This window comes from Myotis yumanensis, unplaced genomic scaffold, assembly GCF_028538775.1.
Source record: "Myotis yumanensis isolate MYYU_CA2020_CCGP unplaced genomic scaffold, mMyoYum1.0.hap1 SCAF_3, whole genome shotgun sequence".
Lineage (NCBI taxonomy): Eukaryota > Metazoa > Chordata > Mammalia > Chiroptera > Vespertilionidae > Myotis > Myotis yumanensis.
Window position 1 is genome coordinate 48,672,437 of NW_027223754.1, and position 23,474 is coordinate 48,695,910.

A 23,474-nucleotide genomic window follows, 5' to 3' on the forward strand; every position below is an offset into this window, starting at 1 on the left:
CTTTGAAAACAAAGCATAAATGTAGTTTAAATTATATTGTGTTGTTTATATTTATTATGAAAGTTAACATCTCTCCTTTAAGATGGAGATTTATTTTAAATCTTTCAAAACTTTAAGTTTCTCTTAAGATTTTGATACAGAAGTGTGCTGGCAGAAATATATATATGAAATTGTAAATTTGAAAGAACACACAGCAATGCTATTAAATATTTAATATATCTTGCAGAGAAAAACTTTAAAGTTTTAAATTGTCTCTTGGTATTACTAAATTCGGCTTATACTAGTACAACATAGTATATATTATTCTTTCTAGACACTCTTATGATTAATTCACATATAATGCACTTCTTAACCCTTTCTAATTTATGGTTAGAGAATATTATTGGCATGATTAATACATTAATCATCACAATAAATAATAAGCCTAACTAGGCAAATCTATGTCAAATTGATAAATAACCAAAGAGAAAAATATCTTAAAATATTCCACCAAAGAGGAAAAAATTGACAATGAAGTATTTTTGTAAAAAAGCTGTTGTGTTTTTTTTTCTTTTTTTATGGGCATAATTGATTTTATTTTGTTAATTTTATTGGGGTGACATTGGTTAATAGGGTCATATAGGTTTCAAGTGTACATTTCTATGATGCATGATCTGTATATTGGATTGTGTGCCCACTACCCAAAATCAAATAATCTTCCATCACCATATATTTGCCCTCTTTACCATTTACTACACTACACGCCCTTCCCTCTGGTAACCACCATAGTATTGTCTGTGTCAATGAGTTTCAGTTTGATATCTCACATATGAGTGAAATAGCATGGGTCTTAGCTTTTTCTGACTGACTTATTTTGCTTAGCATAGTAATATCAAGGTCTATTTGATAGGGGAGGAGGGAAGCTCATGTAGAGCCACAGCTGTCTAATAATTATTCACCTTACTGATTATAGATAAGAGGTTTTCTTATAGACCCTTGGAAACTGGAGAGTGAAATAAGGCTGTAAAAAGATAAAATGCCTCCATGGGCCCATTACTCATAAAAGAAATACATTTTGAGAACCGACAAAGGACAGGACATACTTTGACTTGGTTGCTGTGCTCAGACCCTGACACCTTTCAGGAGTTTGCCTCAGGAACACTCACCATTCTGCAGTCCCAGGAACAGACTAAGCTGTTTGTAACATCATAGAAGATTAGCCACCTTATTATCGGACTTTGATCTTCTGAAGGCCAGACTGCAGACCCTCCACTCCCCTTTCCCTGTGATACTTGCAGCTCTCAGCTGCACATAGTTATATTCTCCCTCACTGCTATTTAATCAGCCAACTGGCGAGGGGAGTGAGAGCAGAATTTCCAGGGTGAACAACTGCTCTCCCAACACTTCCAGTATCCTATATAATAAAAAGGTAATAAGCAAATTGACCCTCATGCCCTCATGTCATCACAAGATGGCTGCCCCCACATCATCACAAGATGGCCAGCAGGGGAGGACTGTTGGGTGCGACCAGGACTGCAGGGGAGGGCAGTTCTGGGGGGACCAGGTCTGCAGGGGAGGGCAGTTGGAGGTGATCAGGCCAGCAGGGGTGTGGTTAGGGGGTGATCAGGCTGGCAGGAAAAAGCAGTTAGGGGCAATCAGGCAGGCAGGCAGGAGAGTGGTTAGGAGCCAGCAGTCATGGATTGTGAGAGGGAGGTCCAACATTCCCCAAGGGGTCCCAGATTAGAGAGGGTGCAAGCTGGGCTGCAGGACAGCCCCCTCCTCAGTGCACAAATTTCGTGCACCAGGCCTCTAAATATTGAAATAAATGATCATATATGACTCAACTCTCTCTCTTCTTAATTTGGCTCAAGTAGTGACAGGCAGCCTCAGACCCATTGTGTCCAGTATCACATCCATGTTGCTGCAAATGGCAGTATTTCAGCTTTTCTTATTGCTGAGTAATATTCCATAGTACATATGTACCATAGCTCCTTTATCCAATCTTTTATCCAAGCTGTCTTTTCAAAATAGAGTTTGAATAACAATGTAAAATAAACATACTTTTAAAGTGCAAAATTAAAACAAATAATCATAATGTTCTCCAGTTCCATCCATGCTGTTGCAAATAGTAAGAATTCCTTCCTTTTTATAGCAACGTAGTAGTCCATTGTGTAGATGTACCATAGTTTTCTAATTACTCATCTGCTGATGGGCATTTAGGCTGGAGAGCATTATGCTAAGTGAAATAAGCCAGTCAGTGAAAGAAGAATACCACATTATCTCACTCATTTATGGATAATAAAGGATATTGTAAACTGATGAACAAAAATAGATACAGAGGCAGAGAAGCATTAAACAGACTGTCAAACTACAGTGGGAAAGCTGGGGAGTGTTGGAGTGGGGGAGGTAAGAGATCAACCGAAGGACTTGTATGCATGCATATAAGCATAACCAATGACACAGACACTGGGAGCAGGTGGGTGGGGGGTGAGGGCATGTGCTGGGGGGTAGGGGAGGCTGGGGGAAGGTCATGGGGAAAAAAAGGAGACATATGTACTACTATTTGTAATAGTTTAAACATAAAATAAAATAAAATAAAATGAAGTAAAATAATAAAATAAAATAAATAAATAAATAATAATCAATCTTGTATTTTATATTCAGTGGCAATATCCTTCAGAAATTAAAGCTAAATAAAAACTATATCAAATATATGAAAATTGAGAGACTGCACTTTCAACACATTTGCACTACAAGAAATGCTAGAAGAAACTCTTCTAGCTAAAAGGAGTTACATTAAGATGAAAACTGGATCTATAACAAGGAATAAGGCTTATCATAGAGGGAAAATATTTGGATAAATATAAAATAGTGGCATATGACTATGCATATCAACTCAAAACTACTGATATTTTAGAGCAAGAATTATAATATACTGTAAGTTTTACAACACACTTAGAAATAAAATATACGACAAAATAATTACAAAAAGTTTTGCAGAAGAAATAATTACATTATTGAAAGATTTAAATAATTTTTATGAATTAATATTATTTAAGGGTAAGTTGTGATAAATTAATAATGTAAATTTTAATGTCTACAGTAGCCACAAAGATAGCTAAGATATAAGTAGAGGACATAAAATGGACTATTAAAAACACCAAATTTATAAAAAATATATGCCAGAGAGAAAAATAAGGAAATAAAAAATTTGTATTTAAATGAAATGCCAATATCAAAAATTACATTAAATATAAACATACTAAGTACACTGATTGAAAAGGAAAGCTTCTCAGAATGCATAAAAAGGCAAATGCTAATTATCTTAGTTATAAGAAATATTCTAAATATTGAAAATACAGAAAGAAAAGGTTGAAAACAAATATGCAATGCAAACATTAGACAAAAATCATAGGGTTGTTTCATTTATATCAGTAAAAATATACTTTAATAAAGAATATTAGCAGAAATAAAAAGGGACATTTCATAAATATACAAAGAGAACAATCATGAGAAAGACAATAATAATACATTTATATGCACGTGATAAGATTTTAAAAATACATAAAACAAGAAGAAAAAAAAAAGAAGGGAAAAATACATAAATCTACAATCAACTTTGGTATTTTAACATTGCCCTTTCAGTAATTTCAAAGTACTTCTAGACAAAAATCAATAGGCAAGTAGAAGTGATGTCTGACAGTGGTTTGACCCAAATGATATTTTTAGAATATTTCATCTAGCAATAGCATTAAAAGGTTTTACCCAAGAAAAATAAAACTTGACTCTCCAAAAAGACCAATGAAACAATAGCATTTTTTTTCACAATAATAAAAATTGAGAAAATGCCAAATATCCATCAGAAATGTTTTGGTATATTCATATGATACAATACTGCTAAATAATAAAAGGAACAAAGCACAGATATACTTGCAACAAAATGTGCAATTTTTTCTTCCTCCTTGGATAGGTAAATAGATAAATAGATATAGATAAATGATAGGATGGATAGATAGTAGATGATAGATGATGATGATGATAGATAGATAGATAAATCGATAGATGATAGATAGATAGATAGATAGATAGATAGATAGATAGATAGATAGATGATAGATAGATAGATAGATAGATAGATGATAGAGATGATAGATAGATAGATAGATAGATAGATAGATAGATAGATAGATAGAAGAGAGAGAGAGAGAGAGAGAGAGATGATAGATAATAGACAGGCAACTCAGCACTATTTCCTGCCTTCTGTGTTCTCCTGGAATTCACATTTCTCAGAATCTTTGCCAATAGTGTTCAGATTTTATATTCCATCAGTGGAAACCAGTCACCCATAATAACAGGATAGAAAAGAAGCAAATGTGAGCCACCATTGTAAGCATACTAGTAAATGCAAAATATCCAGTCACTTTCAGAGGCCTTTTCCTTTTGTTTTTCAACTTCTAACCACCTGAAAGAAAGGGTTAAACTTGGGAAATAGAGGTGGCTTTATTGACCTTTTTTCCTTCAAGTCTTCCAGTAGTTTTATAAATTCTGAAAAATCTTAATTACATTCATTTATAATTAAGGCAGTTAAAGTAGTTTCCATTTTGTTTTGTTTGTTTTGACTAGAGCTTAACAGATAAGATCAAAAAATTATTTAAGCAATTTCTGTCAAGATATAATTTTCATACAACAAAATTAAACATATTTAGTTAGATGAGTTTAATCAGTTATGTTCAAGGAGTAACCTCAATCCAAATGGAAAGAAATAGTATATTTTTCTTACCTGAGGAAGTTTCTTTATTTCTTTATGTCTTTCTCTGGTCAATAACACTGCCCAATTTTGCATTTTATAACATAAAATAACGTCTCCTAGTCTTGGGCTTCATAGAAATATAATCAGCACAACAACAATTAAAGAGAAAGTCTAATAATTCTGGAAATATTTATATAGCAAAATATTTACCAATTTCCTGAGAGTTTGAAAACAAAGTATAGCCACAATTATTCTTTATTCTGAAAGAGTTAACTCTGTAAAATGGTGTAAAAATGCTTCAAAAAATGAAGGAAGGGCCCATATTGTGGTTTGTTTCTATATATATATATATATATATATATATATATATATATATATACACAATGAGATTTTTCAGGCTTGAATATGGGATGATGAATTGTATTGAGGGCATCCACATTACAACCTGTGTAAGATGTAGATGTATGTACTAAATTTATTTTCACCTGTATCAACTCTGTGTGTTTCAAGAAACACTTTACAAACGGCAAATAGTCTCTATTCCCTTTCTGTTGTAAAAGGAAAATGGGCTATAGTATGCAGTTTTGTGTGTGTGTGTGTGTTGCCAAAAAGTAGTTTATAGCTCCTGGCTGTAAGTAAGAAAGTACTATACAGGGTGGGGCAAAAGTAGGTACACAGTTTTTGTTAGAAAAATAATACAATAATTAATTAATAATAATAATACAAGAATAAACTGTGTTTTGCATACTCACAACCATAAACCTACCTTTGCCTCACACTGTATAGTTAAAATTAGTATTTTTGTCCTTCCTTTGTTTACTAAGTAAGATTTGTAATGAGTTGATACTTAGAAATACCTTGATGAATTACAGTTAAATATCAAGCCTAATAGGAAAAAAGTCATGTTTATTTAATACCTACGTAATATAAATCAGGTACTGCATTAAGTTAGCCTATAACATGTCATATGTATATTAAATACCTCTATGTATCTTTATCAGGACTATAATTGTGACTCTGACTTACCTTTCCAACTACATTTAAAGCACACTGGCATAGATACTTATTTTAAATGCATAGATACAATTTTTTAATGTTACCAACATTTAATTTACAAATTATTTTCTAAAAAGTCATAATTTATAGAAATATTTTATTAAGAAGCATTACTTCAATCTAGAAGGTATGCACTGAATATATAATTTATACTTTTATTCTTACACACTGGTCTTTGTTTTATTAGAAATGGAATGAGAACACTAGTCTTTTCCCGAGTGTCTCAGTGAAAAAGCTCTGTTATAAATCCTACCATAACTGAGAAATAGAAGCTCCAGAGGGGCACACAGGAGATTCTGGCTTTTCTAAAACCATTTCCAAGCGATAAGCCTAGAATAATATAAATTCTATTTTTTCCTCAGGATGTTTTGATGGTTTTCTTTTTTCCCCCGTAGTTGAAATTATTATACTAAAAAATAATTTATAAAGAAGTATTAAAATTATTAGCAAAGTTATCTTAATACTCACTTCTCACACTTTCATTTTCCCATTATTAACTAGAACAGCTAATTCTGAAGGAGCTCTTGCAGTTGAAAAAACCTGAGAAATAGATGGAAAGAGCAAGACCCAAGGCTAGTATATTTATTATCAAGTCAGGTCGAGGGAGATGATCCTTTTAATATTTAAACCCTACCTCTTAGGTAGTTCAACACAAAGCCAAAAATAGTCTGACCATGCCATAGTATAGTGTTGTAAACACAAAATCCAAAAGAACATCTTTCAAATGTAATTTACGATTCCCATGCATCTCTGCAACCTCAAGTTAGTGTAAGATAGACCTGAGCTGATAATTATGAGCAACTCTAAAAAGTAGCTCAGTTGAAAAATAATCAGTTTTTCATAGAAATGCATTTATTGTCATTTTGTTGTTTGCTGGGGTCCAGGGGGTCCAGGTGTTCCCAAAGGTGTGGACGGAGTCGGCGAAGAATGTTTTACACAGAGACAGCGTTCAGAACTCTCTAGCTTTCCTCAGTCTCCGTGGATATTCCCTGTGCCTGGCTGAGGCCACAGAGAAAGATCCCAAGGCAAGCTGAGCCTTTATTTTATAGCAAGAGGTAAACAAGGTAGTGGTTTCTATAGTTACACAGTTCTTGTGAGTTTCACTTGTTTTGACCATAGTTACACTTCCTGCACTTCCCTCAGCCCAATAGCTTCCCAGATAAGATCTAAAGAGCCTCATAAGGTCAAGCCTAATTATGCTAAGAGGACTGTGCCCTCTAAGCTGGGAATTGTTTGTGACTTTGCCCACAGGTCAGTCCAAGGCTTAACCCTATATCAGCTCCCCACAGTTGTTCATATTTTTTAACTTTTTTTTCCTTCTTCTTCTTAAAAAAGACCCGTCAACATTTTATGTTAATATTGGTTTGGTGGTGATGAACTCCTTTAGCTTTTTTTGTCTGTGAAGCTCTTTATCTGACCTTTGATTCTAAATAATAGCTTTGCTAGGTAGAGTAATCTTGGTTAGAGGACCTTGCTTTTCATTACTTTAAATATTTCTTGCCAATCTCTTCTGGCCTGCAAAGTTTCTGTTGAGAAATCAGCTGACAGTCATATGGGCACTCCTTTGTAGATAGGTAACTGCTTTTCTCTTGCTCCTTTTAAGATTCTCTCTTTGTATTTAACTTGTGGCATTATAATTATGACGGGTCTTGGTGTGGGCCATTTTGGGGTTCATCTTGTTTGGGACACTCTGCACTTCCTGGACTTGTATGTCTATTTCTTTCACCATGTAAGGGAAGTTTTCTGTCATTATTTCTTCAGATAAGTATTCTATTTCTCATTCCTTCCCTTCTCCTTCCAGCATCCCCAATAATGCAAATGTTGGTATGCTTGCAGTTGTCCCAGAGGCTCCTTACACTATCTTCATATTTTGGATTCTTTTTTCTTTTTGATATTCTGATTAGGTGTTTTTTTTTGTTTCCTGATATTCCAAATTCCTGATTTAATACTTAGCATCATCTACTGTTGATTCCCTGTAAATTATTCTTCATTTCAGTTAGTGTATCCTTCATTTCTGACTGGTCCTTTTTTAATATCTTTGATGTTCTCACTAACTTTCTTGAAATTCTCATTAAGTTTCTTGAGCATCCTTATAACCATTGTTTTGAACTCTGTATCTAGTAAACAGATATTTTTCAACAACTAATTCTAAAAATCAAAAACAAGGAATCTAAAGAACAAAATAAATTGATGAATAAAATAGAACCAGAGGCATGGAAACATGGCGTGGACTGATGAATTTCAAAGGGAAGGAAGGAAGAAGAGAGTAACCAAAAAATTTATATGCATAAAGCAATGTATTATCAACAGACAGACAATAGGGTGGTGAAGGCCTGGGGCGGGGCAGGATCTGGGAGGAGGAGGGCAATGGAGGGAATAAATGGGGATATATATATAACTCAACAATAAAGATTTTTTAAAAATTGGTTCATCAGAGGGAAAAAATGGTTCATCAGAGAGAAAAAAAAAAGAACACAATATCAAATACAATTTCAGAAACTAGTTCCCAGTGAAGAAGTGGGCATGATGTTGGCTTTTTATATTTTCCACATACTAATTTTTGCCAAAATTTATGTGAAAGCATTTATACTTTTCTGATATTTCTTTTTCTTTCCAAAAATAAAAAACTTCCTCTGCAATTCCATCCTGGGGGTCAGTTTCTTCCTCCCTCCACCAGTTAGGGTTTCACCTGTCAAAGTCCTCTCCTTGGGTTTGGATCCTAAGGGTTTTCTCCTGTCCTCTATATCTCTTGTGTCCTTCAAAACTGGGTTAGTAGCATTAGGTTTTAGTGTTGAGAAAGTAGAATCCCACTTTTTTGATGCCAGTTAATACTTTATATTGTGTGTTTCCAAGTCACTTCATATCACCTCATCTGCTAAACAATGATTTTACCATCGTCTTGGAGAAGAAATGCCACTTGAAGCTATTGCTCACATTCTTTGTGGTCACTGAGATTTGAAGTTTCAGCTTAGTCACTACTACATCTGAGCCTAGGCACATAACTTAACCAAATATCTAAAACAAGGTACTTTGTGGTATCTTCTACCATGCCCTGAGTGTAGAGAAAACTTTTGAGGAGGGGGCTAAAAAAAATGATTTGTAAATTTGACTAAATTTTTTTTTTAATTGAATGAGAAAAAAAATACCATTAATAAAGACAAAAAAAATGACAATGGACAAACTATAAGAAACTATTGTTAACATATATTACAGATAATGACCAACTATTCCAAGTTTATAAAAAAAGTTTAAAATTGACCAAAAACAAGCAAAAATTCTATAGAAAAAAAGTGGGATGCAATTTCTTACTCTTTATATTGCCCCATCAAATAAAAAATTTAGAAAATCAAAGACTAGCAATTTCTCCATTGAAGAGGTGATATTAAGTAAAGGAAACCTGTGAAAATCATAGACAGTATGTTTAGTATGTTAATCTTTAAGTAAGAAAATAAGAAAAGTGGAAAGTGTTCTTATATTTTCTTATATCTAGGAGAAAAAGAGAAAGGATACAAAAAACTATTAAAATTAATTACAGTGAAGAGTAGTGAGGTAAAAGAGAGACAGGAGGGAGTGACACGGTTCTGTAAATAATTTTCTTTATGTTGAAAAGCATGGTTATATGTTACATATTAAGAATACAAAATTAAATCAATAAGAGTCACAGGAATAATCAAATGAGTAATTATGTTGACTCTGAGAATCAGTTTCACTGTTGAAGACTGGACAAACTAATACAGAAGAGGAGAAGGGAATAAAATTTTGTGAGAATAAATTAAATTTTAGATTATCTGTGTGAACTCATGATTTCTAAACTATGTATTTATTATGGACGTACATGATATGAATGCATATGGACATTTTTATATGTGCATGAATGTACATATTCATGTGTATATTTCCTAGCTTTGTCTAATGGAAAGGCCAAAACAGAAAAACATAGGAATAAATAAATAGCATTATATAAATAAACTTAGCTAGCATCCAGACACAGATCCCTAAGTCGTTCTCCACTAAAACAAATTAGGCCCCCCTCAGAAATTGGTTGATTTGGGAGTTTGGACAAGTTAAGTGCAAGATGACCCTGAAATATGTAGTTATATTAGAAAATAAGAAGTGCTAAAAAAAAAAAAAAGAGAGTGTGTTGACCTGCAGACCAAAGGGTCATAGGTTTGATTCCTGGTCAAGAGCATGTACCTCGGTTGCCGGTTCAAGCCCCAGTTCTGGAATAGGTGCATGCAGGAGACAACCAATCAATGTGTCTCTCTCAGTCAATCTCTCTCTCTCTCTCTCTCCCCTCCCTACCTTCTCCCTCCCTTTCACTCTTTCTAAAAATCAATGAAAAAAATGTCCTTGGCTGAGGAATTAGAAAAAGAAAGAAAGAACACATTTATGGGATATTTCACTTAGGAACCAGCTTGGCAGAGCCAAATCATGAACTGTTTGAACACCAACATAATGAATTACAGGAATTATTTATAATATTTAGGGAAAAATAAAAATCCATGCTTTCAACCAATAATTAACTAATTGGGAAAAAGAGAAAGTTTCTTGCTTATGATAAAATGGCAAGGAACAAAGACAAATATGGAAGAAGTGCTACAAAAATATCATTTTGACACTATTAAGTAAATATTAGATCATGAAAGAATCATCAATAGATGCTAAATTAGGGGGAGATTTTATTGAGAAGAGGAAATTTGCCTGGTCACTTCACACACAACTTATATATGTCAGAAAATTTAAACACACACACACACACACACACACACACACACACACACTAATTACAATCATGCAGTGCCTTGACTGGGTGATCATGAAATGCCCTGAAAAGGAAAAATAATAATAACAATAATAATAATAATAATAATATCATCTATGTAGTATACTTGCCAAGAATACATTACCTGAATTTAATTGTGAAAACAAAAAGAATCAAAAAATAAAAATAAGAGAGGGATCCGAGATAGCTGTAGAGTAAGTGGAAGCTACACCTATTCACTTCTGGCCCCAACCCTCCCCTAAGATTCTCACCTGCGGAAAAACATAAAAAAGAATAAAAAGCCCTCAGGACAAGACTCGGTGCAGGCTTGCTCTAGGGCACTCCCATGCTCCTTCCCAGGCAAAAAACATCTTATTTCTTCCTAGACATTAAGGGTCCCCCATGAGACTTGCTACCAGGGAAGCAGTGAGCAGTGTACTTTGACCCAAGTTTACCCCCTAATCCTCTCTCCAAGTCCCCCCTCTTTTTGACTTTCCAATAAGCTAAAGCAGCCCCACCCAGGCTCACTTCTATCACTGAGACCTTCACTTCCCTGTGAACTAATAGCAGCCCCACCGTGCTCACTTCCTTCCTATAACATTTCTAGAGAGCCAAAGCAGAGCGCCACCTAGCTTCTCCCCTGTTGTTTCTTCCACCTTAATTTCTTCCTTTGTTTCAATGTCCCCAGCTTTAACAAATATACTTGCAAACTCATCTGGACACATGTTATGAAATCTTTCCTACACAAAGTCAAGAACCTACATACTACAGGCTGACCTGTGGCAGACCCACTCCTGGCTGGCCCCTGGCCGGTAACAGACACATATACAGTGTTCGTGGATTGGAAAAAGTAATCTATACTAATAAAAGGGTAATATGCTAATTAGACTGGATAGACCAGACATCTTCTGGACGTCATTCCGGACATCCTTCCTGACAAAGCCAGGGGCATGGCCGGCCTGCAAACCGCCCCAGGCCCCTCGCCCCAGCCAGCCCTGCACCCCAGCTGGGTCACCCCACCCCAATCCAGGGCCCCCTTCAGGACAGGCCAGCAGGCCCCTACCAGTGCACCAGGCCTCTATACTATATAATAAAAGGGTAATATGCAAATTGGCCTTAACTGCAGAATGACCAGAACAACCACAGACCAGTCACCATGAGGCGCACTAACCAACCCTTGGTCCCTTTTCCCAGCCAGCAGATGCTGATTGCCTGATGGCCACCCACAGCTGGGGTGGAGGTGGGGCTGGTGAGCGGGTGGGAACAGCCAACCTCTCCATCCCTTCCCCCGGCCACCAGGCACCAATGACCCAATGGCAAACGGGAAACTGGGGGGTGGGGGTGGCAGCGGGGAGTGGGGCTGGCTGCGGGCAGCTGGGGAAGATGGCCCTGATCACAGGCCAGGTCTAGAGACCTTACCTGAGCACAAATTTCATGTGCTGGGCCTCTAATATCATTATAATGTCCATCCTATCCAAAGCAATCTATAGATTCTATACAATTCCTATTAAAATAGAATGGTATATTTCACAGAACTAGAACAAATATTCCAAAAAATTATATGGAACTACCAAAGACCCGGAATGACCTCAGCAATATTAAGAAAGAGGAACAAAGTTGGAGGTATCACAGTACCTTATATAAAACTATACTACAATCCCATTGTAATCAAAACAGCCTGGCACTGGCATAAGAACAGTCATATAGATCAATGGAACAGAACCAAGAACCCAAAAATAAATCCATGCCTTTATGGCCAATTAATATTTGACAAAGGAAGCCAAAGCATACAGTGGGAAAAAACCATCTCTTCAAAAATGGTGTTGAGAAAATTGGAAAGATAGAAGCCAAAAAAAAAAAAAAAGAAACTAGACCACCAACTTACACCATACGCAAGAAAAAACTCAATATGGGTAAAAGACTTAAATGTAAGTTGTGAAAACATGAAGATCCTAAAAGAAAACATAGGCAGTAAAATCTCAGACATCTCACATAGCAATGTTTTTGCTAATATATCTTCTAGGGCAAGGAAAACAAAGGAAAAAAATAAACATATAAGACTAAAAAGCTTCTGCACAGCAAAAGAAACCACCAATAAAATACAAAGAGAATCCACCATATAAGAGAACAGATTTTCCAATAATACACCTGATAAGGGGTTAATTTCCAAAATATATAAGGAACTTATTCAACTCAACACCAGAAAGACAAACAATCCAATTAGCAAATGAGCAAAGGACCTGAATAGACACTTTTCCAAAGAGGACAAATCCAGATGGCCAATAGATATATTAAAAAAATGCTCAATGGCCATACTAATCAGAGAGATGGAAATTAAAACCACATTGAGATATTACCTCTTACCTGTCATAATGGCTACCATCAATAAATTAACAAACAGTAAGTGCTGGTGAGAATGTGGTGAAAGGGGAACACTAGTACACCATTGGTGAAATGAAGATTGGTGCAGCCACTGTAGAAAGCAGTATGGAGTTTTCTGAAAAAATTGAAAATGGGACTACCTTTTGACCCAGTGATCCCACTTCTGGGAATATATCCTAGGAATCCTGAAACACCAATCTCTCTCTCTCTCTCTCTCTCTCTCTCTCTCTCTCTCTATATATATATATATATATATATATCCCTATGTTCATAGTAGTGTTATTTACAATAACCAAGATGTGGAAACAGTCCAAGTATCCATCAGTAGATGAGTGAATAAAGAAACTGTGGCACATTTTTTAAATGGAATACTCCTTGGCAATAAAAAAGGAGGAAATCTTACCTTTTGGAACAACATGGATGGACCTGGACATTATTATGTTAAGTGAAATAAGCCAGCAAAGAAAGACAAATACTAGATTATCTCACTTATATGTGGAATCTAATGAACAAAAAACTGGCGAACAAAATAGAAACAGTCATGGATATATGGAACAGACTGACAGGTATCAGAATGAAGAGGGGAGTTGGGGACTGGAAGAAGGTGAAGGGATTAACCAAAAAAACATATATGCATAAGTCATAGACACAGACAACAGTGTGGTGATGGCCAGAGGTGAGGTGGCAGGGGCTGGGAGGAGTGGGAGAACGGGGACATCTGTACTAGTGTCAACAACAAAAATTAAATTAAAAAAATAAAATTCTAGAGAAGAGGCAAAAAATGAAAATAAGGAATACTCAATTTTAAAAAGAGATTGTCATATTATTTTAAAATGGTCAGTGATATAATTGGCAAAGAAATGCCATGGAAATGTTACAGATAAAAGGATTCTAAGTAAACTAATTAAATGCAGTAATTGACTGGATTCACTATTATATGGGGAAAATAATGCTGTAAAGGACATTACTTAGTAGAATGACAACATCGAAGCATGATTAGTGGATTAGATGAAATATTGAATCCATTGTGAATTTATGAAGTTGATAATTGAACTGTGGTTACATAAGAAAAAGCACATACTAGAGTTTTGAGGTATAAAGGTATGTGATACACGTAATGCATAAACAGTTCAGAAAAAATGTGTGTGTTTCTGTGTGTGTGTGTGTGGTTTGTGTGTGTAAGAAAAAGAAAGAAGGAAAAAATTGCCAAAAAAATTGCTAAAGCAAAAAAATAAAATTACAATCGATATATCTGTGTAAATTGTATACATGTACTCTTTGTATTATTTTACTTTGGTAACTCATATCTAGATATATTTGAGATTATTTTCAAATAAAAAGTTTTGAAAAAAAAGATAATTACACCTGCTTTATCCAATGGTAATATGTAAATTGTTACTTTGAAATTCATAGTTTGTTGACCATTGACACAAACTCCATGTCATTAGGTCCGAATAAAATTCCAGGTTCAGAACTCTTATTGGAGAGAGCTGGTAAAAATTGTCAGCTTGAATCTCTACTTGAACAGTCCTCCTTGCAATACAATACTTCCATTCACTCATGTGGGGACAGTTGAATAGAAAAAAAAAAAAAAAAGAAACTCACCAAGTGAAACAAGTAAATTTGCGTGTTATTTTTATCTTTGACTTTGCTCTGGGAATATTTTTAAATGTATCCTGAACAATGGTGACTATACATTATATGAGAATAGTCCATGATGCCATAAGCAAAACCAAAACATTTCTAAATTTTAAAATAGTTTTCATTCCAGGACAATAAACAAACAGATCTCTAGATGACAATAATGATAAAAAAATATTTAAACTAAAACAGAAATGAAAAAATAAAATGTAGTCATTATACAAACATCTGCCTAAAAGTAGTACTACTTTAAATTTCAGTTAGTTTGAGAGATAACTTACCTGAATTTTCATTACCTCTTCTACACTTCTAAAAAATGTAAAGTAATGAAACCCAATAGGGAGTAAAAACAAATAAAAATGGAGAACATTAGCCTACTGTGGCACAACATTAGTAAAAATACAGCATAATTATATCTTGACTTTATTTTACATTATGCCTCTGAAATATTAATATCATCAATGATAAAAACATAAAACTTTTAATTATTTAATATAAGATAATGTTATTGCTGCTAAAATGTTCACTGAATGAACCCCATAAATTGAAAGCTTACTCATATACCAGGGTGCTTATCAAGACTTGTCTTTGTCTGCTTGTGGCTGCTGTGGGGTGGCAGGTATCACCATGAAGCTGTGTAGATATCAGTTTTTTGACTATACCTGCAATAATTTGAAAATGTGAATCATTTTCCCTCTGATAATCTAACTCCTCTTCCTACTTTGTAATTTCTCTTCAGTCTCACTTTAAGAAAATTCTCCCAAAATATATTTTCTTAATGGGATTCGGTATGCACTTCTTGTTAAGGCAGTCAAATGGCATAGCCAACGGATGGGACATGATGTAGGTTTATCAGTGATGGCGAACCTTTTGAGCTCGGCATGTCAGGATTTTGAAAAACCCTAACTTAACGCTGGTGCCGTGTCACATATAGAAATTTTTTGATATTTGCAACCATAGTAAAACAAAGACTTATATTTTTGATATTTATTTTATATATTTAAATGCCATTTAACAAAGAAAAATCAACCAAAATAATGAGTTCGCGTGTCACCTCTGACACACGTGTCATAGGTTCTCCATCACTGGTTTAGACAGTAATGCCTTCAGTACTTTGGAACTTAAGTGTCTGTACCAAAGACCAGGGGCCAGGGAATGCCTTCCTTATGGTGATAACTGCAATGTGTGGACCAGTTTCTTTATCTGTGTGACCTTTGCTATAGTTTCTCTGCCTAATCCTCTGGAGTTCTATCATCCTAATGTTTCTAAGAGACCCCAGTATTTTCCAACTAAATCTTTTTGCTTAAAATTACATAGAGGCTTCTGTTGTTTGCGGCCAATTGCTTCAGGAGATTTGAAACAAGGCCCTTATGAACTTGATTAAATTTAGCTTTAAATCCTAGCTTTAGAAATCATTTCTCTTTCTCTCTATTGCTTCCTGAGGGACCTAGCCTTTCCCTTAATCAGGAACCCCCAAGGCAGCAGAAGACAGTAGCCTAGACATGACTATGTTACACGAGGTCTGGGCCCCTGGGAAGGTAAAGGAAACATTTTGACCCAAGTTATGTTTCAGCTCCTGAACCTTAAGGTGGAACAACACCCTGCCTGCTTTCCCATGAAAGCAGACAGGGACACAGAATGGACCTCAGAGCTGCCCCCCAGACATGAACAAACGATTTTTTACACTTCCAACCAATCAGCTCCCAAACTCCCTAACCCATGGTGTCTTGCGATTTTGCCCTGTATAATCTGTAACCTACACATGCCATTGGGAAGTTCTGGCTATTGAGTATCAGCTTCCTGTTCTCCTGGGTGGTACCATTCATAATAAAATAGCCAATATTTCTCCATTTGCAATTCTCAGTGCTCAGTGTCTGACTCTGCTAGCACCTCCTGGATGAACTATTTCTCTTCTGCGACCGGTTCATCTTGTCTGAGAATATCACATAATCAGAACCATTCTTAAAGCCCCCATAAACGAAACACAGTGTAAAAGATGGCATTATGTCACATTTCTACTTAATGGTATTTTGCAAAATGTTAACGATTCACTATTTTAGTCATCCTTTTTATTATCTGTTGGTTTTATTATTTTACAACTTTAACTGAATTTTTTGGGGTTAATTTTATTTAGCATCAGCTATCAAATTTTTAAATGTAATTTAATGTATTTATGTCTTTTCTATTCAGTATTTTATTACTTTAACTTATAATCTCAAAAAAATGTCACAAACAAAAGACATGAGAAGAACAGATAAAATAATACCATAAACTTTAAGCTCTTCTACTCTTATATATTTAACTTTGCAATTTTCCTTAGAATCTAAGGAAAACTCAGTGGTCGGCAAACTCATTAGTCAACAGAGCCAAATATCAACAGTACAACGATTGAAATTTCTTTTGAGAGCCAAATTTTTTAAACTTAAACTATATAGGTAGGTACATTGTTATTAACTTAATTAGGGTACTCCTAAGGCTTAGGAAGAGCCACACTCAAGGGGCCAAAGAGCCGCATGTGGTTCGCGAGCCACAGTTTGCCGACCACGGGTAGACTTTTCTAAATTAGATTTTTCATTACTTCATTAAGTAAACCCCATTAAACTAAATCTAATATGTCACATTTATTATTATTATATCATATATTAAAATATATTATAAATATTACATTATTTGTTATATTGCATTATATGTATAATTTAATTTATATATCAGTAAAGCCATTATACATATATTTATATGTTATATAATTTATATGTTATATATAATGGTAAAAACCATTGTTATGCTTATAAAAATAATACACAAAGGAGAGAGACCTTAGTAGCTTTGTCCTGAATACATTTAGTTGATTGTACCTTTACACAACATATGTTCTAATGTCTATTTAAGTTTTATTTTAGTTTTGAGATATTATGTACTCATTTCACTTAAAATGGACTAATATTCCAAAGATGATGTGATACTTCTGTAGTGTTACTTCTGTAGTGATACTTCAGAATAACATTATAGTAAAGATGATATACAAAATTTTTTATCTGTACAGTGAAAAATAAATCAGCAAGTATGACTCTTACATCAAGATCTGAAAAAAAAATGTTTTCTTGATTTTATTGGTTTAGGAATCCATTTTTCCTAATTTCTTCTGTGGCCTCTGTTATCAGATTTTATCAAATTATAATGAAGGCATCAAAACTTTAATTTTTATACACACACAGTGACAATTAAATTGTTAAAACATTTCCCCTGAGTGTATTAGAATTTTTTATTTAAAAAAAAAACAAAATAAATCCTAACCTGTTTGATTCAGTGGTTAGAGCATTGGCCCACAGAGTTTCGGGTTGAATTTTGGTCAAGGGCACATACTTCAGTTGCAGGCTCTATCCCAGTCCCAGTCAGGGCACATGCAGGAGGCAACCAATCGATGTGTCTCTTTCACATCAATGTTTCTCTCTCTGTGTCTCTCCCCTTCCCTTCTACTCTCTCTGAAAATCAATGGAAAATAATATCCTCCGGTGAGGATTAACAATACAAAAATAAGCTAAAGACAGACAATTAAATGAAACCAAAGAGACAGTATTCAAAGCTGATGCACTTATGCAGGAAAGATAAGTAAATGTAATGCTATTGCCAAGATATGTATAATGTCAAACACAACATTAATGCCAAACTGTGTGCTATGAGAGAAAGAGCAATGTATGTTTACCAACAATTCTTTTTCAAATGATACTGTAAGACATTTTATAATATAAATGATACAGAATGAAGAGCAATTGCTGTCATTTGGTCATGGTAGTAGAGATTTTACTTTAGAGTTCAATAAATCTGCTGATGTACAGAATATGAATCGGCTCTTGGCACGCGTGTATGTCATATATAAGGGAAACTACTCTGCAAAGTTTTTATTTATCATCGAAACCCATCCTAGAGGAAGAGGTCTCTTTTTTGTGTTAGGCATTATTTTGAGTTGTGGTTCAGCTTGAGATAAATGCTTCAGGACAGAGCAGCAGCTGTGTGTGAGGCAAGGTGAGACAGTCCTATGCAAACAGAAGTTAGAACAGAATGCCAGTTCACACACTGTTTGATTATTCCAAGGCAGTAATTGGTGACCAACTGCATGCCTCATCTGGCTCAGTGCTGAAGGCAACATTTAACATTTCTGATATAACCCAATCATGGCCACAGATTATATACACATAGGACACTTTGTTGAAACAAACAACAAGAAACAATAAGACTTACGTTTCCATAATGAAGCACACCATGTCTCAGGAAAAAGTAATCACATAGTTTTTATGAGTAAGACCAGTTAATGACTTTTCTTTGAGTTTAAGTGATTCTTCAAGAAGGTAATCTCACTGACCATTCTGCAAATGACACAAATAATCATCAGTCTTATAATAGACTAGAGGTTCAGTACACAAAATTTGTGAACAGGTGGGGTTCTAGGCCTGGGCGGCAATCAGGGCCGATCTGTTGGGGGGGACAACCAGCTGGGCAATTGGGGGCCCCCACTCTCACCTGCCTTGGCTGGCCTGGGGCCTGCAGGCTGGGGGCAGCTCCTGCATTGAGCGTCTGGCCCCTGGTAGTCAGTGCGCATGATAGTGACCAGTCATTCCTGCAGTTGTTCAGCTGTTTGGTTGATTTGCATATTAGGCTTTTATTATATAGGATTTGTTTTGAATAAAACATAAACATGCGATTGTATTCCTTTTGATTGCAATCTGTGTTTAGCTATAAAAAATATTGAAATGAGTCTTCCTTAAGAAATGTTTCCATACTCACTAGGTCCATTTTCTTTAAAAATATTTAAACTCTATGGAAAAAAAACACTTGATTTCATACTTGAAAATATAAATTAGGTAAACCTACTCTAGTAGTAACAAGGAGTGAGAAAGCTGACCCTCAGTTTATCATCACTCTTATAGTTTAAAAATATTATTGAAATATCAACTATTACCTGATAGAAATCAATTGCAATGATAAATTCAAACATATATTGCATAATTTAAAAACTACTTAATGTATTTTTTCTAAAAATATTGATCCTATATATGATGAATACCTATTCAATGGCTACTTAAGATTTTAGTAACAAAGTGATTAAGCTAACATAAATTATCTGGCCAATGTTTAATAATATGCAAAACTAGTCCTTTATAGAATAGGCAACCTGAAAATGAAATGACATTAATAAAGAAGCTAAATATTACAGGAGACAGTGTCAACTCTGATTTGAGAAATTGTGAGTAGCAATGTAGCTCATCTGACCTAAGCAACTATGGTGATTTACATTTTGATTTACTTGACTAAATTCCTTTCCAAACGTTGGTCATCTCTAGAACTTTAACATTAAGTATCTCAGATAACACAATGGTTTATCACAATAACTACAGTATATGATTCCAATTTTTAAAAAATGTAATTAAGTTATGGATTAGCTAAACAACTTTCACAAAGTACAGTGCTAATGAATGATACATTCAGTATGTAAACCAAGACATTTTCCCTCCAGGATCTGTTCCTTTGAATCCTAAGCTGTATTAATCATCATTTTATTTGCAGAATATTAAAGTATGTTAAAATCTTTGAAAAACACTTTACCTTCTGAAGTCCAGATTATTTTAAATTGCCCAGTCAATAAGAAAAGGTAGCATGTCAGGTTTGTTTTTTACATTTAGAAAATAATTTATTAAACTGCTTACTTGTCACCATATACCATAGCAACAGTGTGATTATATCAAGGAAGTTGAAAAATTTGTGAAGATAAGGTGTCATAAACAGATCTTAGTGGAGTAGTCACTCAAATGAAATACATAAAATCATATTTGAATAAATACAAAGATATGCTATGCTTTGAGATATAGTATTATCATATTGTAAAGTGATTAGTTATTCTCAAATTAATCCACAAATTAATGTTTCATCTGGATTAAAGAAAACATCAATATTTTTCATTTTAAAATAGATATGGGATGATAATGGTTCTGAGGTCAACTGACAGCAAAAATGGAGATCAGTTTAATAGATATACTAACATATACTATAAGGCCATAATGGATAAGAAAATCTTGTCAAACAAGAAAAACAGGAGTTCCTACAGAAAAAAAGTGGGAAATCTATAATAATAAAAGCATAATATGCAAATTGACAAAACACCTGAACAGTGGAATGACTGTCCAGACGACCACGCTATGAAACCCACTGGTGCCAGGCCAGTCAAGACGGGTGCAATGCGATTGGTTGGGTGACCCACCAATGCCCCATGCTTGCCCTGCAGAGGGACGCCCAGACCACCAGCTGGCGGGGCAATCAACTGGAGGGGGGGGGGCTCCAAGATCATCCCAAAGAGGGAGGCCCAGGCCACCTACCAGTGGGCTGCAACAGATGGGTGGGGCCTCCCTCTGCTGGGTATCTACCGCAGAGCCCCGGCCAAGTGGGCAGGGCCTACCTCTTTGGGGCAATCAATCACAGAGCCCTGCAATCAATCACCCCAAAGAGGGAGGCTCAGGCTACCCAGATGGTGGCACTGCAGTGGGTAGCCTGGGCATCCCTTTACAGGGGTGATCCATCTCAAAACCCCGGCTGGGTGGGCAGTGCCTACCTCTTTGGGGTGATCTATCTCTGGGCTCCCAGACTGCGAGAGGGATCAGGCCAGGTTGAGGGGACCCCTCCCCAGTACACGAATTTCTTGCACCAGGCCTCTAGTAGTATATAAACAAGCATATGAAAAGATGCTCACTTGTAGTTAAGAAAATACAAATTAAAACAATAGTGTGTTCAGTTAATCCCCAATGTAATATCAAAATATCTAAACTAGATAATGCTCCATGTGATGGAAAATATAGGAATATGAGCACTTATGTGCTGAGGGTGGAATTATGGACTACCTCAGGTCAGACAAATATATCCATTACCAGGAAGTAGTATTCCTATTTATATGTTTCTGGGAAATTCTCATTTAAGGACATAAATGAGGATGCTCATCACGATTTAATTTGTTAGCCAAGGATTGATGGCAACCTTGGATAATTAAAGGATTGTAAGTGGATGCTATGATTACATAATCTCACAAATAGGAATACATTGGAAAACTGAGTAAAAAGATAAGTGAGAAAATGATAACTTATCATTTCTATATGAGCAACTATTACTAAAAAATTGGACATATGTGACAGCATATCCTATATAATAAAAGAGAAACATGCAAATTGACCATAACCCCGACACCCTTCCCATTGGCAAATCAGCATATCCTTATGCAAATTAACTGCCAACCAAGATGGCGGCCGGCAGCCAGGCACTGAAGTGAACAGGAGGCTTGCTTGCTCCAGTGATGGAGGAAGCCAAGGTTCCCCGCCTGCCGCTGCTGGCCTCTGAGCTTGCACTCTAAGCAACTATGTTGCAAATGTAGAAGCTAAACAAAACCCCAGAAACCTGCTTTCAGTCAGCCAGGATCTCAGAGCTGGAGTCACAACAAAGTTTCAAATACAGAAGGTAAACAAAGGCCAGAAACCTGCTTTCAGCAGCCGAGCCTCAGAGAGAAAGCCGGCTCTCAGCTCCAGTGACAGCCATAGAAGGTAAATAAATTCCAGAATAAAAAAAAAAGAAAAAAAGGAGAGGTTGGGAGGAGCTTCAGTCACCCGCCAGCCTGAAAACGGCTCTCAGCCCCTCACCCAGATTGGCCAGGCACCCCAGTGGGGACCCCTACCCTGAAGGGGGTGTGACCAGCTGCAAACAGCCATCATCCACTCATCCAGGCTGGACAGGCACCCAAGCGGGACCCCCACCCTGATCCAGGACACCCTTCAGGGCAAACCAGCTGGCCCCCACCCGTGCACCAGGCCTCTATCCTATATAGTAAAAGGGCAATATGCCTCCCAGCACCGGAATCAGCGGAGCCGCGAGGCCTCCCAGCACCGGGATCAGTGGAGCCACAAGGCCTCTCGAATCCGGGACCAGTGGAGCCACGAGGCCTCCTGGCACCGGGATCAGCGGAGCAGCGAGGCCTCCTAGTAGCACCGGGATCAGTGGAGCAGCAAGGCCTCCTAGCACTGGGATAAGGGAAGCCACGAGGCCTCCTGGCCCCTGGAGCAGCGTGACAGGGGGCAGCACCCAAACCCCTGATCGCCCTGCAGCTCTGTGTGTGACAGAGGGTGGGGCCACAACCTCCCTATCCACTCCAACCCCCTGATCGGCCCTGCTCTGTGCCTGTTAGGGGGGAGCTCCCCAACCCCCTGATCGGCCCTGCTCTGTGTGTGATGGGGTGGAGCCACAACCTCCACATCAGCCCTGCCCTGAGTGTGACAGGAAGGAGTGCCCCAACCCCCTGATCCGCCCTGCTCTGTGGGTCATAGGGGTGGCGCCCCAACCCCCTGTTCTTCCCTGCTATGTGTGTGACAGGGGGTGGCGCCCCAACCCCCCAATCTGCCCTACCCTGAGCATGACTGAGAGTGGCATCACAACCTCTTGATACGCCCTGCTGTGTGAGTGACAGAGGGGAGCTCCCCAACCCCCTGATTGGCCCTGCTCCTTGGGTAACAGGGGGGACCTCCCCAACCCCCTGATTGACCCTACTCTGTGCGTGACAGGGGGGAGCTCCCCAACCCCCCTGATGGGCCCTGCTCTATGTGTGACAGGAGGCAGTGCCCCAACCTCCTGATCGGCCCTGCTCTGTATGTGACAGGGGTGGCGCCACAACCTCCACATTGACCCTGCTTTGAGTGTGACGAGGGCGGCGCCCCAACCCCCCAATCGGCCCTACCCTGAGCATGACTGAGGATGGCATCGCAACCTCCTGATCCACCCTGCTCTGTGCATGACAGGGGGCAGCGCCCCAACTCCCCAATCAGCCCTGCTCTGAGCCCGACTAGGGGCTGCAGGACAGGCACCTAGGGATTGGGCCTG